Genomic DNA, 14,356 nt, shown 5'->3' on the forward strand with positions numbered 1-14,356 from the left:
AGTGGGTCACTGATAATACTACTTCCTAGACTGCCTAGGAAGATTCATACCTACATTGATTTCATTCTGTAATGACAGTAATTCCTAAGATGGCTATTATTTACATTTAAAAACAGGCTTACATTCTACTAAATCAGTAGAACCAGTTGTAGTAACTTCTGATGTTTCGGTCCTAGAATGAAACTATATTTATCCTCTTCCTCCTCTATCAGCTATTCTCAAAAATTCCTCACCTTTCTTCTGGCTGCTAAGTTCAAACAACTGACCTGGTGAAATAGTATAGAATAGTACAGAAAGTCATTTTGAAGAGAGTCTTGTGCTCTTGTGTGAAAAAGTCCTTGGAATTAAGATGAATATTGTAATCCCTTTTCCTCTAACTTCTAAAATCTTCATGTTGGGAGACAGATCATTGCTCTTTTTCTTCTTCAATCATCTCTACTTTATTAATCATGATCTCTCCCAAAACTTTATTCAAATATTGAATGGAGAAGACTTACCATCCTAAACTTTAAGAAGTATCTGTTGGAAAGTCTTCCAAGACAAATTTGTTTTTCCATCATGCTATTCCATATTCTTTGACATATCATAATTAAAATGAGTGAGTTCTTCAATTTACTCATTGCCCAGTTTTCAAATGAATACAAAGTGATTGAAAATACAAAGGTTTGCATTAGATGAACTTTAATCCTTAAAGCGACATCTTTACCTTGTAATACTTTGGAGAAGTCTTTGGCAGCAGATTTGACCAATACATCATTTCATTCCCATATACACACACATACCATTTCCGAGGAGATTGCTTGTAGATTCAAGTAAAATAAAATTCTTAACAACATCAATCTTTTCTCTCTTGATTATGATGTTCCTTACTGATCCAGTCGAGAGGACCTTTTCTTTCTATATGTTGAGGTGTAATTAAAATGGTAGTGTAGTATATACATCAAGTCTTCTTTGCTTTCAACCAGCAAAATTGTGTCATCTACACAATAATGGCTGTCAAGGAAAATTCCTGCAATCCTAATGTATCATTTTCTTTACAGGGTCCAGTTTCTTGAATTATGTGCTCAGTACAGAGATAAAATAAGTAAAGTGATAGGATGTAACCCTGAAACACCTCTTTGATGATTTTGACACATAATGTCCCCTTACCTCCTGGTCTATGTAAATATGAATATTATGTGCTATTCTATTCCATTAAGTCTTCTGAAATTCTTACTCTTTGCAATGCTGTATGTAATTTATAATGATCTAAATAGACAATTCCCTTAGCACAGTCAACGAAGCACAATGGATCTCAACAAGATCCATCTTACATTAGCAATGATAATCTTCTGTGCCACAACATCCTCTGACTCTGGCATTAATTTATGGCAATTCTTTGACAGTGTTCTGACATAATAATTTTTTTACATTAATGTTAAGTAAATGATAGTTTACGGAGCATTAAAAGCATAACTAGTCATGTACATTTTGAGGTTTAAAACAAGACAGGGGAAAGTGCTTTTTATCCCCTCTGCTAAGATGCTAGTGGACGGCAGCTTTAGATTTAAATCCTTTAAGGATGACTCCAGCTGACTGAAAGGAGAGGGTAATGGGTCCTCACTATAAAATCCCTTACCCACTGCACAAAATCAAGTGAGTGTGGAAGAGTCGTCATCTCAGTTTATACAGCTGTGTCAAGTTGTAAGAGACACTGAAAAAGGTTGCACTTTTGTTTTTAGGTGTTATACTCTTGTTATTATAATTAATAAGTGCTATGTCTGACATACTTTGGACATGTTGTAAGAAGAGACCAGTCCTTGGAGAGGAACATTATGCTTGGGAGGGTAGAGGGACAGCACAAAAGAGGAAGACCCTCAATGAGATTAATTGATTTAGTGACTAGGGTAATGGGTGTAAATAATTATTGTCAGAGACAATAAGATTGGTATAGGATAGAGCAGAGCATAGGCTGTTGTACATAGGGTTACTATGAGTCCCAAGTGACTTGACAGCACATACTAACAAGAACAACTTCTAAACGCTAATGCACAGGAGAGGGATGAGATGGATTGATACAGTAACTGGGGCAATGGCGGTTGGTGTGTCAGAATTAGTGAGACTGGCTCAGGACAGGGAAAGATTCAGAGCTGCTGTACATAGGGTCGCTATACATCGGAGGTAACTCAATGGTATATAAAAGCAGTAACATACTATGACAGGTATGAAAGCAGGAGTGGCACCCACTTCCTAAATAACATGCCTCCAGAAACTAGAAACTTTAAGTGTCGCTAGTTGGAGAGGGGCTTCAGGCCTTTTGTTCATAGGGATACTATGAGTCATGCTCGACTTGAAGGCAATCAACAACAACATCAAAACATTACATTTATAATTAAAATATGTAGATGTTTTCATATAAGGAAATTGAATAGTTCTTTGAAGAAATAAATGAATATTTAGAAAACAAAACTTAATGTATGTGTTTTAGTTTTTAATTTTCTTCTAGACTGATTTTTTTTCAGAACTTTATTGATACGATTATGACTTCTCATGATGTGAGGTTGTTGACACACCAATTATGTAAGTATCTCTGAATACGACAGTTACACAAATCTATAAAAATATAAAATGTATTCCCCATAAATGTTGTATTTGCTAGCAATTTTATTTCCTTTTCTTTTTGTAACACATGAAAATCCTGTCTACAAATTAATCACAGAGCATTAAAAAGTCATACTAATGAAGACATTTCAGATTAAATACTTCACTTTTTATATGCAGTTTGCAAAATGGGTTTGATCTTTTGATGTGCAGAGGCCACTCTATGATAATATGGATAATATATTTGGGTATCATAAAGATATTTGGTGCAAAATTTGAAAATATGATGAATATGCCTTGCAAGACATTATCTAAAGCTTGTAGGATGTATAGCAGTAGATGGTAAAGCAAACACAGTTGACTTTGTTCCTACTGTTCAGTGGTTTTACACGGTTTTTTGCCACCTGGACTCTCTCTAAAAGATAGTTCTCTAAACAGTCATTCAGTGATTGATTTAGTATTCAGATATCTTTCTAATCACATTGGGAAGTATATGCTGTAGTACTGAGTTTGATGCTAGAATTATTACTCAGATCCTATATGCCATCTAAAATTTTGCTGAAAACCAGACACAAGCTGGAAATGGTAAAAATAAGTTGAAGTACCAACAAGTGCAAACGTGAGAATGTATGTACATTGTTTATGTGAAATAATATGCATTTTCATCAGACAAATCAAGGTCCCTATATTCAAAAGTAACTTTAAAGACATGTACTAAGTTCTACCAGTCATTGTCAGTCTGTTTACATAGTTTAAGAGAATAGTTTTAAAACATAAAATCAAATATTTAAGACAATTGTCAATCAATCACCATCACAGAATAATTGGGGGCAAGGAGTAAATGATGAAAGTATGAAAGTGCTCCATTACTTTCCACTTAGCCATTTCCATACCATCATTGATGCACTTGAATTAAGAAGGGGCACGGGGGGGGGGGAAGGGTAAAAGTACTCTTAAGCTTTTTCTTTCAAATGGTTTTACATGTTGTTGTTGTTATTTTTCCCAGATAGGTTTTTCCATCTTAAACACTATTGTCATTACAATCTGTTCTAATAAAATTAGTATCTAATTAGTTACCACAAAGCAGAAGCCAAAAACATCCTAAACATTTGATCTGCTTTATATGTCATTGTTTCTGACATTAACTGTTTCTCCTACATTCAAGTCCTCAATTCCAGTCTTCTGGGTTCTGTGCTTCACTCAGAACTCAAAAATCATTAATAAATGGCTAGTGTCACTGTGGGTGATGTAGACCTCTGTTTTCCTTGTTCGCTTGTTCATAGGTTCTCTGTAAGTTGTATTCAACTCAATAGTACCTAACAACAACAACAACAGTATTTAATATACCTGAAGACTTAGTAGTTAGAACCATACAAATTAAGTTTTAGGAATTTTCTGAAACAAACGGTAGTTGATTTGTAGAAATTTTCTTGAAGCAAACAGTAAAGTTATATATTTACAGTCTTATCTTCTCTGTGCAAAGGTTTTCTAGAACAAAAATGAAGTCATGTGGACACAGGTGATGTTAAGCCTTTGTGGAGTTTAAAGGAAAAATAATTTAAAAGCAAAATAAATGTCTGTGTACTCCAAACCCAGTACAATGAGAATACAAATGGCCATACAATTGGAATGTCCTATCTTCTCCTTTTTCTCTCTTAAAGACAACCTCTACTCTGAATCTCCTCTAAACAATCTATTTTATCTGACCATTTAAAATATCTACATAAAGTCACAGTGATACATTATTATTTCTTTGCTTTTTTACTTTCTTTTTATTATTTTTCTTCAAAGTATAAAATACTTAATCCATTTTTATGAACATTTGTTTGTTGTTAAGTGCCATTGAGTCACTTGCAACTCATAGCAACCCTATGTACAACAGGCCTAAACTCGGCTCTGTCCTGTGCCAATCTCACCGTCTCTGACACACTCATCCCAATTACCCCAGTCACCGAATCAATCCACCTCCTAGAGGGCCTTCCTCTCCTGCGCCATCCCTCCACCCTCCCAAGCATGATGTCCCTCCTTACAACATGTCCAAAGTATGTTAGATGGAACCTCAGAATCCTTGCCTCCAAAAGATGCCCGGTTTGATCCTCTCCAGGATGAATCTGTTTGTTTTCCTAGCACACCATGGAGCCCTCAAAACTGTTCTCCAGCCCCACAGCTCAAAGGTATCAATTCTTCTTCTATCTTCCCTAGTCATTGTCCAACTCTCTGATGCATACCAAGTGATTGCAAAGACCACGGCCTGTATCAGACACACCTTAGTCTCCAGAGAGACAACATTGCTCTTCAGTATTTTGGAGAGGTCCCTAACAGCAGACTTTCCCATTGCAATACGTCTTTTAATTTTCTGGCTGCTGGTGCCAAGAGCGTTGACTGTGGAGCCAAGCAAACTTAAGTTGTGAACAATCTCAATCTCTTCACCATCCATCCTGATGCTGCCAATTTGTCCAGTGGTGAGAATCTTTGTCTTCTTGACATTGAGCCTCAATCCATATTGGAGGCTGCAATCCTTTACCCTCTGCAGCAAGCGTTTCAGGTTCTCCTCTGTTTCAGCAAGCAGGGTTGTGTCATCTGCATAACACAGACTTCTGATAGATCTTCCACCAATACTGACGTCACATTTCTCCTCATAGAGCCTAGCCTCCCGGATGATCTGTTCTGCATACAGGTTGAAAAGGTATGGAGAAAGGACACATCCCCGGCGTACACCCTTCCCAATTTTGAACCATGTATTGTTTCCTTGCTCTGTTCTGAGGATTACTTCTTGGTCCAAGTATAGGTTTCACAGTAGCATGATCAAGTGTTCTGGGATTCTCATTCTTCTCAGAGTCAGCCACAGTTCGTTATGATCCACACAGTCAAACGCCTTTGCATAATCAATGAAGCACAGATAGACATTTCTCTGGTACTCTCTGCTTTCAGCCAAGATCCATCTAACATTTAGCTACAATATCCCCATGATCCCTTCTAAACCCAACCTGGATTTCTGGCAGTTCTCTGCTGATGTGCTGTTCCAGTTGTTTTTGGATAATCTTCAGCAGAATCTTGTTTGCATGTGAATATATATATATATATTCACATATATATGTGCATTCACACATATATATGCATCCTTCATCATAAAAACTATTTTATGTTTACTGGTGCAGTGTGTGGATGTTTAAAATTGCTGTTATTGTTAGGTGCTGCTGAATTGTTGTTGTCTACACAAAATACCCTAATTCACAATGTAGAATAATCCAATAGGGGTTATTCGGGCTATAAACATGTGACATTTAATTTCCAGGTCTTCGTTGTTTAGAGTCACTAGGTAGTTACAAAGCTGCCACCTTACAGTTAATAGCCAAGCCCTTAACCGCTACTCAACTTGGGCTCATGGACTTTATAATATGCCAAATTTTGAGCTAAATTTACTACATATTAGACAATTATATTTCAAATTTATGATAACAATTTTAGTTATCTTAATTTACTTATTATTTTTCTATCAATATAATTTGACATGATTTCTTACTTTTCCTTTCATAACTATAATCTTGAATAGTAAATATTTTAATTTCCATTTCCTTGATTATAAGTGATAGTAATTTTTCTATATATTGATAATTTGACTATTTTAGTGTTGAAAATTTTGTTTCTATTGTCATGCTTGATTTAGCTTTCATTTTTCATTATTATTCAATGAACCCAAAGGCCAGACCTATCTGGCTATTTAAATCCATCAGCAGCTCTGCAAGACAAAGATGAGACTTCCTTCCCCTGTAATTAATAGCATCAGAAACCCAGCAGAGGGTCAGTTGTGAGTCACTTTCAGACACAATGGTGGTTGTTAAAAAAAAAAAAAAATGAAGACCAGTCTCCTTCAGTTAAAACCTACACCCTTAAAAAAACGATACAAGGATGCTCTGAGTCAGAACTGACACACAGGCAGTGTGATTTTTAGAATTTTGATAAAGTTATAGAATTATTTTCCATTTATACCTTATATCTCCACACTTTTAAAACTTTCCTTGATAAAGAGTATGATGTGGTTTTGTTCAGTATTCTTAAGTGATTTTAACCTTAAAAAAATACTTTCTCATTTAAAGTGATTGGTGTATAAAGGATTGTCCATTTTTGGAGTATAACCTGAGAAAATGAGAACTGAGCCAAAAACTCAGATTTGGATACAAATGCTGATAGCAGCATTATCCACCATCACAAGAACATGGAGACATTGCACATGTCCAACCACAAACAAATGGATTAAGAAATTATGGTATATTCACACAATGGAATACTATGCAGCACACAGGAGTAATGATTTTGTAAATTATTACCTAACTTGGAAGGGACTGGAGAGAATTATGCTGTGTGAAGTAACTCAGTATCACAAGGATAAATATTTTACAATACCATTATTGTAGAATAAATATAGGGAAATTGAAATAATTTGTTCTTGAAAACAATATATTCAAATTTTATAAATAAACTAGTAGAAAATTTTTTAAAAAGTAGTTATCCATTTGAAATAGATAACTGTGTATGATATGACGTGGAAATCCACTTTTTACTTTTTTAATGTAGATATCTTTCCTAGTACCATTCAAAGTCAATCTTTGGATCTTCAGCATAAAGAGCAACAATTTTTTAAGGTGTTATGATGGCATAGTGAATTATGCCTTGTACTGCCAACAAAAAAATATCAGTGGCTAGAACTCACAAGTTGCTCTGAAGGAGAAATATGGATACTATCTTTAAGATTTAGTCTTGGAAATCTCTTGAAAATAGTGGGTTTAGTTCAGGTTGGTTTAATCAGTATGAGCAATTGGTGCAAACATTCATTGCAAGATTCCTATGCCCATTAATCAGATTTTATTAATGAAGGTTTAGAACAACGGTGGGTGTAAAGATGTTTAAACAGTCACTTATTTTCTAATTAGTGCACTTGAAGACTTTTTTAAAAGGACACATGTTATCTTTTACTTTTCCAGTTCAGGGACCACTGCTATATTCTCTTTTCTGTTAAACGTGTAAATTTCTCACTAAGAAAAATAGTAGCATTATACTGATTTTTATGTGTAACTTCATGGAAAAGTATAAGCCTATTTTATTAAAACTATAACACATATTTTCCCTATTGTTTTCTTTTTGCACAATTAAATGTCCTGGGATTCCCTATCTTCTCCATGTCATCCATAGTTTGTTATGATCCATACAGTTATTGAAACACAGACACACTTCTGGTATCTCTTTTTTCAGCCAAAATCCATGTGACATCAGCAATGATATCCCTGTTACCATGACCTCTTCGAAACCAAGCTTGAACTTCTGGCAGTTCTCTGTCAATGTTCTTGTCATTTTGGCATGGTTTCTGCAGTACTTTATTTGCTTGTGATTTTAATGATATGATCTAATTTCCACATTCTAATGGATCACCTTTCTGGATAATGGGAAAGAAGTTATGTATCTCTTCTACTCAGTCAGGCAGGCAGCTGTTTTCCAAATTTCCTAGCATAGGCTAGCACATCCAGAATTGTATCTGTTAGGTGAAACATGTGAGTTAGTATCTCATCAATTTCTGGGGCCTTATTTTTTTTTCCAATGCCTGAAACATTGAACTTCTTCCTTCATTACTTTTAGCTCTTGTTCTTATGGTATTACCTGGATTTTTATTTTTTAGTGTTGAATAATTCTTTTTGTTACAGTGACTCTGTGTATTCTTTCCATCTTCTTTTGATAGTTCCTGGATCATTCAAAACTTTTGCCAAAGCATCTCTTTGTATTACAGCTTGAGGATGAATTTACTGTGTGAATCAAGCAAGAGAACATTGTATGATTTAACTTCAAGAAGGATGTGCATCAGGAATGTATAATTTCTCCATAACTATTCAATCTGTATGCTGAGCAAATAATTCAGAAAACTGGACTCTATGAAGAGGAATGTGGCATCATGATCAGACTCATCAGTCACTTGTGTTATACAAATGACACAACCTTGCTTGCTGAAAGTGAGGAAGACCTGATATGCTTGTTACAGAAGATCAAGGACTATAGCATTCAATTTGGATACCTCTCAATATCAAGACAATGAAGGTCTTCACTGGGCCAATCGGGAACATGATAGACTGAGAAAGGATTGAAGTCATTAGTGATTTCATCTTGTTTGAATCAACAATCAGCACCATCAATACCAGCAGTCAAGAGATCAAGAGATATATTGCATTGGGTAAGTCCGCTATTGGGACCTCTCCAAAATTTTGAAGACTATAGTTTCTTTTATTCAAGCCATGATCTTTTCAGTTACTTGACACACATCTGAGTGCTGGGCAATGAATAAAGATGACAGAAGAAGAATCAATGCCTTTGAGTTTTGGTATAGAGAAAATTATTGATTATCACCTGAACTAACAAAAAAGTAAATAGATATGTCTTGGGGGTGGGGGGGAATGCAGCCAGAGTGCTCCTTGGAGGCAAAGGTGCTTTATTTCTCATAGTTTTAGCACATTGTTAGGAAATGCTATTCCTTGGAAAAGGGCATCATGCTTGGAGGTGCAGAGAATTAGAGAAAGAGAGGACTCCAAATGAAATGAATTGAGATTGTGACTGTGGCAATTGGCTAGAGTTTGTCAGAGAGGTTAAGAATGACTCAGAATAGGGCTGGATTCAGTTATGTTGTTCATGAGGTCACTGTGAGCTATGCTCAACTCCAAAGCCTCTAAGAAGAGCAATATACCTCTCTTTGTCATCTTCTAATATGTATTATATACTCATATTGTACTATTCTGTTGTTCTGTGTACCGTAGAGTAGAAACTGAGCCATAGCTGACTCTTCATCGGGTTTTCAGGAACAGTTAATCACAGGTGAGGATATTGTCCAATTCTGGATTAAAATGACCATTTCAAAAGCTATTGCTCTTTTTTGCTTTCTTAGCCATGACCACAACTCTACTTATGCAGATTATGTAAGAGAATGTGAAAAGTACTACCTTTTTGGCCATATTAAATCTGTCATTCAGAAATGAACAGAATAAATGTAGAACAATGTTAAATTTATATTTATTCATTAAAAAAGATATTTTGGCTTCATGATAATATGCTTGTCTATAATGTAACAATAATTTAATTTTGATAATTTTAAAAATGAAAAAATTTGTAACATTTTCTATTATCTGAAAATATGGTTTAGGAAAAATTCTAATGTCTGTACTTGAATATGTATGAAAAGTTACTATAAAACAAACAGGTCTTTTTAGTTTCCCTGTGGCAAGTATTTTAACTAAATATTAATTTTTCTTGTGACTGTAGAAAAAAATTAAAGTTATTACTTTCTAAGAGATTTTCTGTTTCAAAAAAACTATCACAAGGTTCAAACTCTTTAATTTTGAACTATCTGCTGCGTATCTAATTTTTATTTTCTGCTTCCATGGTAGAATGGGCACCAAACAGTCAGAAGGAGGAATGCCAAACGTAGGAAATCAGTGCAGTAATACAAATAACTACTTGATGAAACAATTCCCATTGGAATTGGAATATTCACTGTATTTATCCTCACTAAGATAATACATTTTCTTTCTCTCATGCTATTTTTAGCTTACTTCTTAAGTGACTTTTACAGTTACTGTGTCAATTCATCTTGTTGAAGTTCTCCCTTTCTTTTTATGACTCACTACCTTTCCCATTATTATGTATTTTTCAAAGGACTGGCCTGCCTGTCAACATGCCCAAAGTATGAGAGATGAAGTTTTACCATCCTTGCCTCTAAGGAGCATCCTAGTTGCATTTCCTCCAAGACAGACTTGCTCTTTTGATAGCCCATAGAATATTCAGTATTCTTCCCCTATCCCACAATTAAAATGCATCAATTCTTTTTCTGTCATTCTTAGTCATTGTCCAATGTTTAGATGCAGAGGAAGCAATTGAAAATATCATGTCTTGGATCAGGCACATCTTAGTCTTTAAGCTGACTTCGTTGCTCTTTAGGACTTTGTAAAGGGCTCTGGAAGCACATTTTCCCAATGTAACAACTCTTGATTTCTTAACTGCTGCACTCTGGGTATTGATTGTGGATCCATGTAAAAGAAAACTTTTCGCAACTTCAAACTTCATTTATTATGATTTTGCTTATTAATCCAGTAGGGAGAATTTTTATTTTCTTGATGTTGAGATGTAACCCATACTAGCATTGAGTATTTGACCTTCTTCAGCAAATGCTTCAAATTTTCTTCATTTTCTGACAGCAAGTTTTTGCCATCTACATGATGCAAGTTTTGATGATATTTCCTTCAATCCTTCATGATACAATCTTTTTACTCAGTCCAATTTCTTTCATTATTTTCTCAGTATACCAATTTAACAGAAAGGATAGACCCTGGCATGCACACACACACACACACACACACACACACACACACACACACCTTTCCTGACTCCAAAACAGACTTTGTTTCCTAGTTCTGTTAAGATAACCGCATCTTAATGTATGTATAGGTTTCTCGTGAGCACAATTAAGTGTTTTGGGATTCTTCTTTTTCTCAGTGTTAACCATATTTTGTTATAATATACATAGTCAAATATATTTGCATAGTCAATAAAACACATATAAACATCTTTCTAGTATTCTCTGCTGTCAACCAAGATCCCTCTGATATCTACTGTGATACCCTTACTAACAAGACTCCTTCTGAATCCAGCCTGAATTTCTGGCAGTACCCTATCGATAATTGGTTCCAACTGATATTTAATCTTTAGAGAGATTTTGTTTATGATATTAATGATATTGTCAGATAATTTCCATATTCTTCTATATCACCTTTTCTTGGATAGAAACAAATATGGAAATCTTCCTTTCAATTGGCCAGGCAACTGTGTTTCTAATTCTGGGCATAGATTAGTGAACAGGGCTACATCTGTTTGTTGAAATATATCAATTGGTATTTCACCAATTCCTTGGCCTTTTTTTTGGTGGTGGTTGTTGTTGTTAGTACTTTATGTGAGGTTACACTTTGTCCTTATCACTGTTTTTGGATACTACTTCCTGAAATGATTTCATATTGACCAATTTTTTGTAACTCTGTATTACTTTTTTCTTCTTTTGAGCTATTCTGCATAACTCAAGATTTTCCCCATAAAATTCTTTAGTATTGCAACTCAAGGCTTGAATTTGTTCTTAAGTCTTTTCAGCTTGAGAAATGATGAACATTTTCTTCTCTTTTGGTTGCCTGATTGTACATATCTTCAAAATACTTTATCTTCTTGAGTTGCAGTTTGATATCTCCTGTACATATCTCTACTTTAGCATTTCCCCCCTTTGTTTTGACCTCTCTGCGTTTGATAATTTACTTGGAGTGGTAGCTATGAGTTAGTTCAGGCTTGATAAAGGCAATGACATGAGAAGTCCTGTGATTAATCATAGGGTTGCATAGTTTGATGCGTGGGCGGAAGGGTGGACAAAGGAAATGGGAAAGATCAAGTGTGAAAAACAATGCATGCAAGCTTTTAAGTGAACTAGTGTATAATAAACTTTTTTTAAAAAGCAACAATTTCAAAGTCTCTTATATTTTTCATTTTCTTTCTTTTTTTATTGGTTTGCACACAAAGTTTGATATACATTGCATTCCACACTGTTCTTTACTCACACTGTTTTTTGTGCAATTATTCTCATGTATCAGGTTTCATAAAATCATCACCATTGGACCTTGCCCATCATTACCCTACCTTTTTGCCCACATCCTACCCCTTTCCTTGCTCCCCTCCCTTCACTCACCAAACTGTGCAACTCTGTGGCTTTTGTCCCTACCTATCCTCACCCCTTCATTCCTACCCCTCCAACCCCCTTGATTTCCCATGTTTGTTTTAATAGTTATCTTTCTACTTTTACAATAATGGTTTCATGCAGTATTTGTCCTTATGAGACTGTGTTAGTTCACTCAATGAAATGCTCTCTGGCCTCTCCAAATTTACATAGTATTTTTCAAAGTCAATATTCTTGTGTATTGCATAGTATTATGTTGCATGAATATATCACAATTTATCAATCTCTTCTGTTGTGATTGGATATTTGGGCTGTTTCCATGTTCTCAAAGTGGTGAATAATGCTGCTATGAACATTGGTCTACAAATCTCTCTTATCTCAATTCTAATTTACTTGGACAGTATCCTAGTACTGGAATAGCTGGGTCATACAGAGTTTCTATTTTCAACTTTTTGAAGAAATACCGAAGTATCTTCCAGAGTGGTTGCACCATTTTACAATCCCACTAACAGTGTAGGAGAATTTCCACCTCACCACACTTATTGCTTGCTGTCCTAGTAAACTTTGCTGCTGTTACTTGGATGAGATGATACTAAATTATGGTTTAATTTCTTCAAGTATCTGTTGGTCACCTGAATATCTTCCTGTGTGGCAAGTCTTTCCATGTCTTTTGCCCATTTTGTAATTGGGTTATCATTCTTTATCTTCTGGGGGCCCACCAGTATTCTATAAATATTTGTTATGAGACCCTTGTCTGGGATGCTATTGCCAAACATTTATTCCCAGTCAGCAGGCTTTCTTTTCACCCTTGTGGAAAAAGTCTCTTCAGACATTCATTTTGGTCTTTTCCTCTACCCCCACCCCTCCCCTCCTGGTCATGTAATGACATCTTAATGTTTTCTTGGCTAATACCCTTGATGTCATTCCACAACTCATCTGATTGTCAATCATAATTAGTGTCCAATACATAAAATATATGCTTAAGATTTTTTTTTAATTCTGATGAGGTAGACTCAAAGTCGACTTTTGGTTCCTATGGATTTGCTTTTATTTGTTCAGTTCTAGTTTTAACTTGCACTTGAGTAATTGGTGGTCTATTCTATAGTCCAACAACCAGCCATGAGTTACTTCTCTATAGTAAATTGACAGACCAGTGCTATGCCATTTAGAAGAATGTTTGATTGAAAACAATTAAAACCAGGCCTGAGGGCCACAGACTAAAATTACCCACTTTTGGCTTGGTAGCATAACGTTCTGTCCACTAAGCCAACTGAGCTCTCTCATAGTAGTTGTTGTTGTTAAGTGCCGTCAAGTCGTAGATGACTCACAGTGACCCTATGAATGAAAGACGTGAACATTTGTATAACTTTTATCATTTTTCCAGGTTCATAGGGTTTCTGAAGGCAAGGTATTTTGGAAGTGGATGCCACTCCTTTTTCTAAGGTTGTTTTAATTGGAGAGCCCCACCAAACAGTGTCCACCATGGGTACTCATTATCACATTTGACACAATGGTCCCCAGGCCTGGTTTTAATTTTTTTTATCAAATATTCTTCTAGGTAGTCTAGCACTGGTTTGTCCATTTGCTGTACATTGGTAACTCATGGTTGCTGTTATGCTGAACACTGTGACACTAATGTGTCAATGTGATAATGGTTACCTATGGTGGACACTGTTTGGTGGAGTTCCCCAATTAAAACAAGCTTAGAAGCAGGAGTGGCATTCACTTCTGAAATAGCTTGCCTCCAGAAAATCTATGAACTTGGAGAAACAATGAAAATTATACAAGTGTTCAGGTTTTCACTCATAGTATTGCTATGAGTTATTGTTGTCAGCTTGCCAGCAACTTAACAGCAACACCCTGATGGGAGTAAGCATGCCAGAGTTACACCACTCTGGGAGAGGATGAGAGAGTCAATCCAGCTCATTTATTGGGACTGTACTGCACTTATATAAACAGAAAGAAAGGATAGGGTGGGCTACAGACTTGGGACATGCGGATTGATTAGGAAAACCTCAGCCTTGTGCAGACCAC

The sequence above is a fragment of the Elephantulus edwardii genome, unplaced genomic scaffold, assembly GCF_000299155.1.
Source record: "Elephantulus edwardii isolate Elephantulus edwardi_28Jun2011 unplaced genomic scaffold, EleEdw1.0 scaffold00001, whole genome shotgun sequence".
Lineage (NCBI taxonomy): Eukaryota > Metazoa > Chordata > Mammalia > Macroscelidea > Macroscelididae > Elephantulus > Elephantulus edwardii.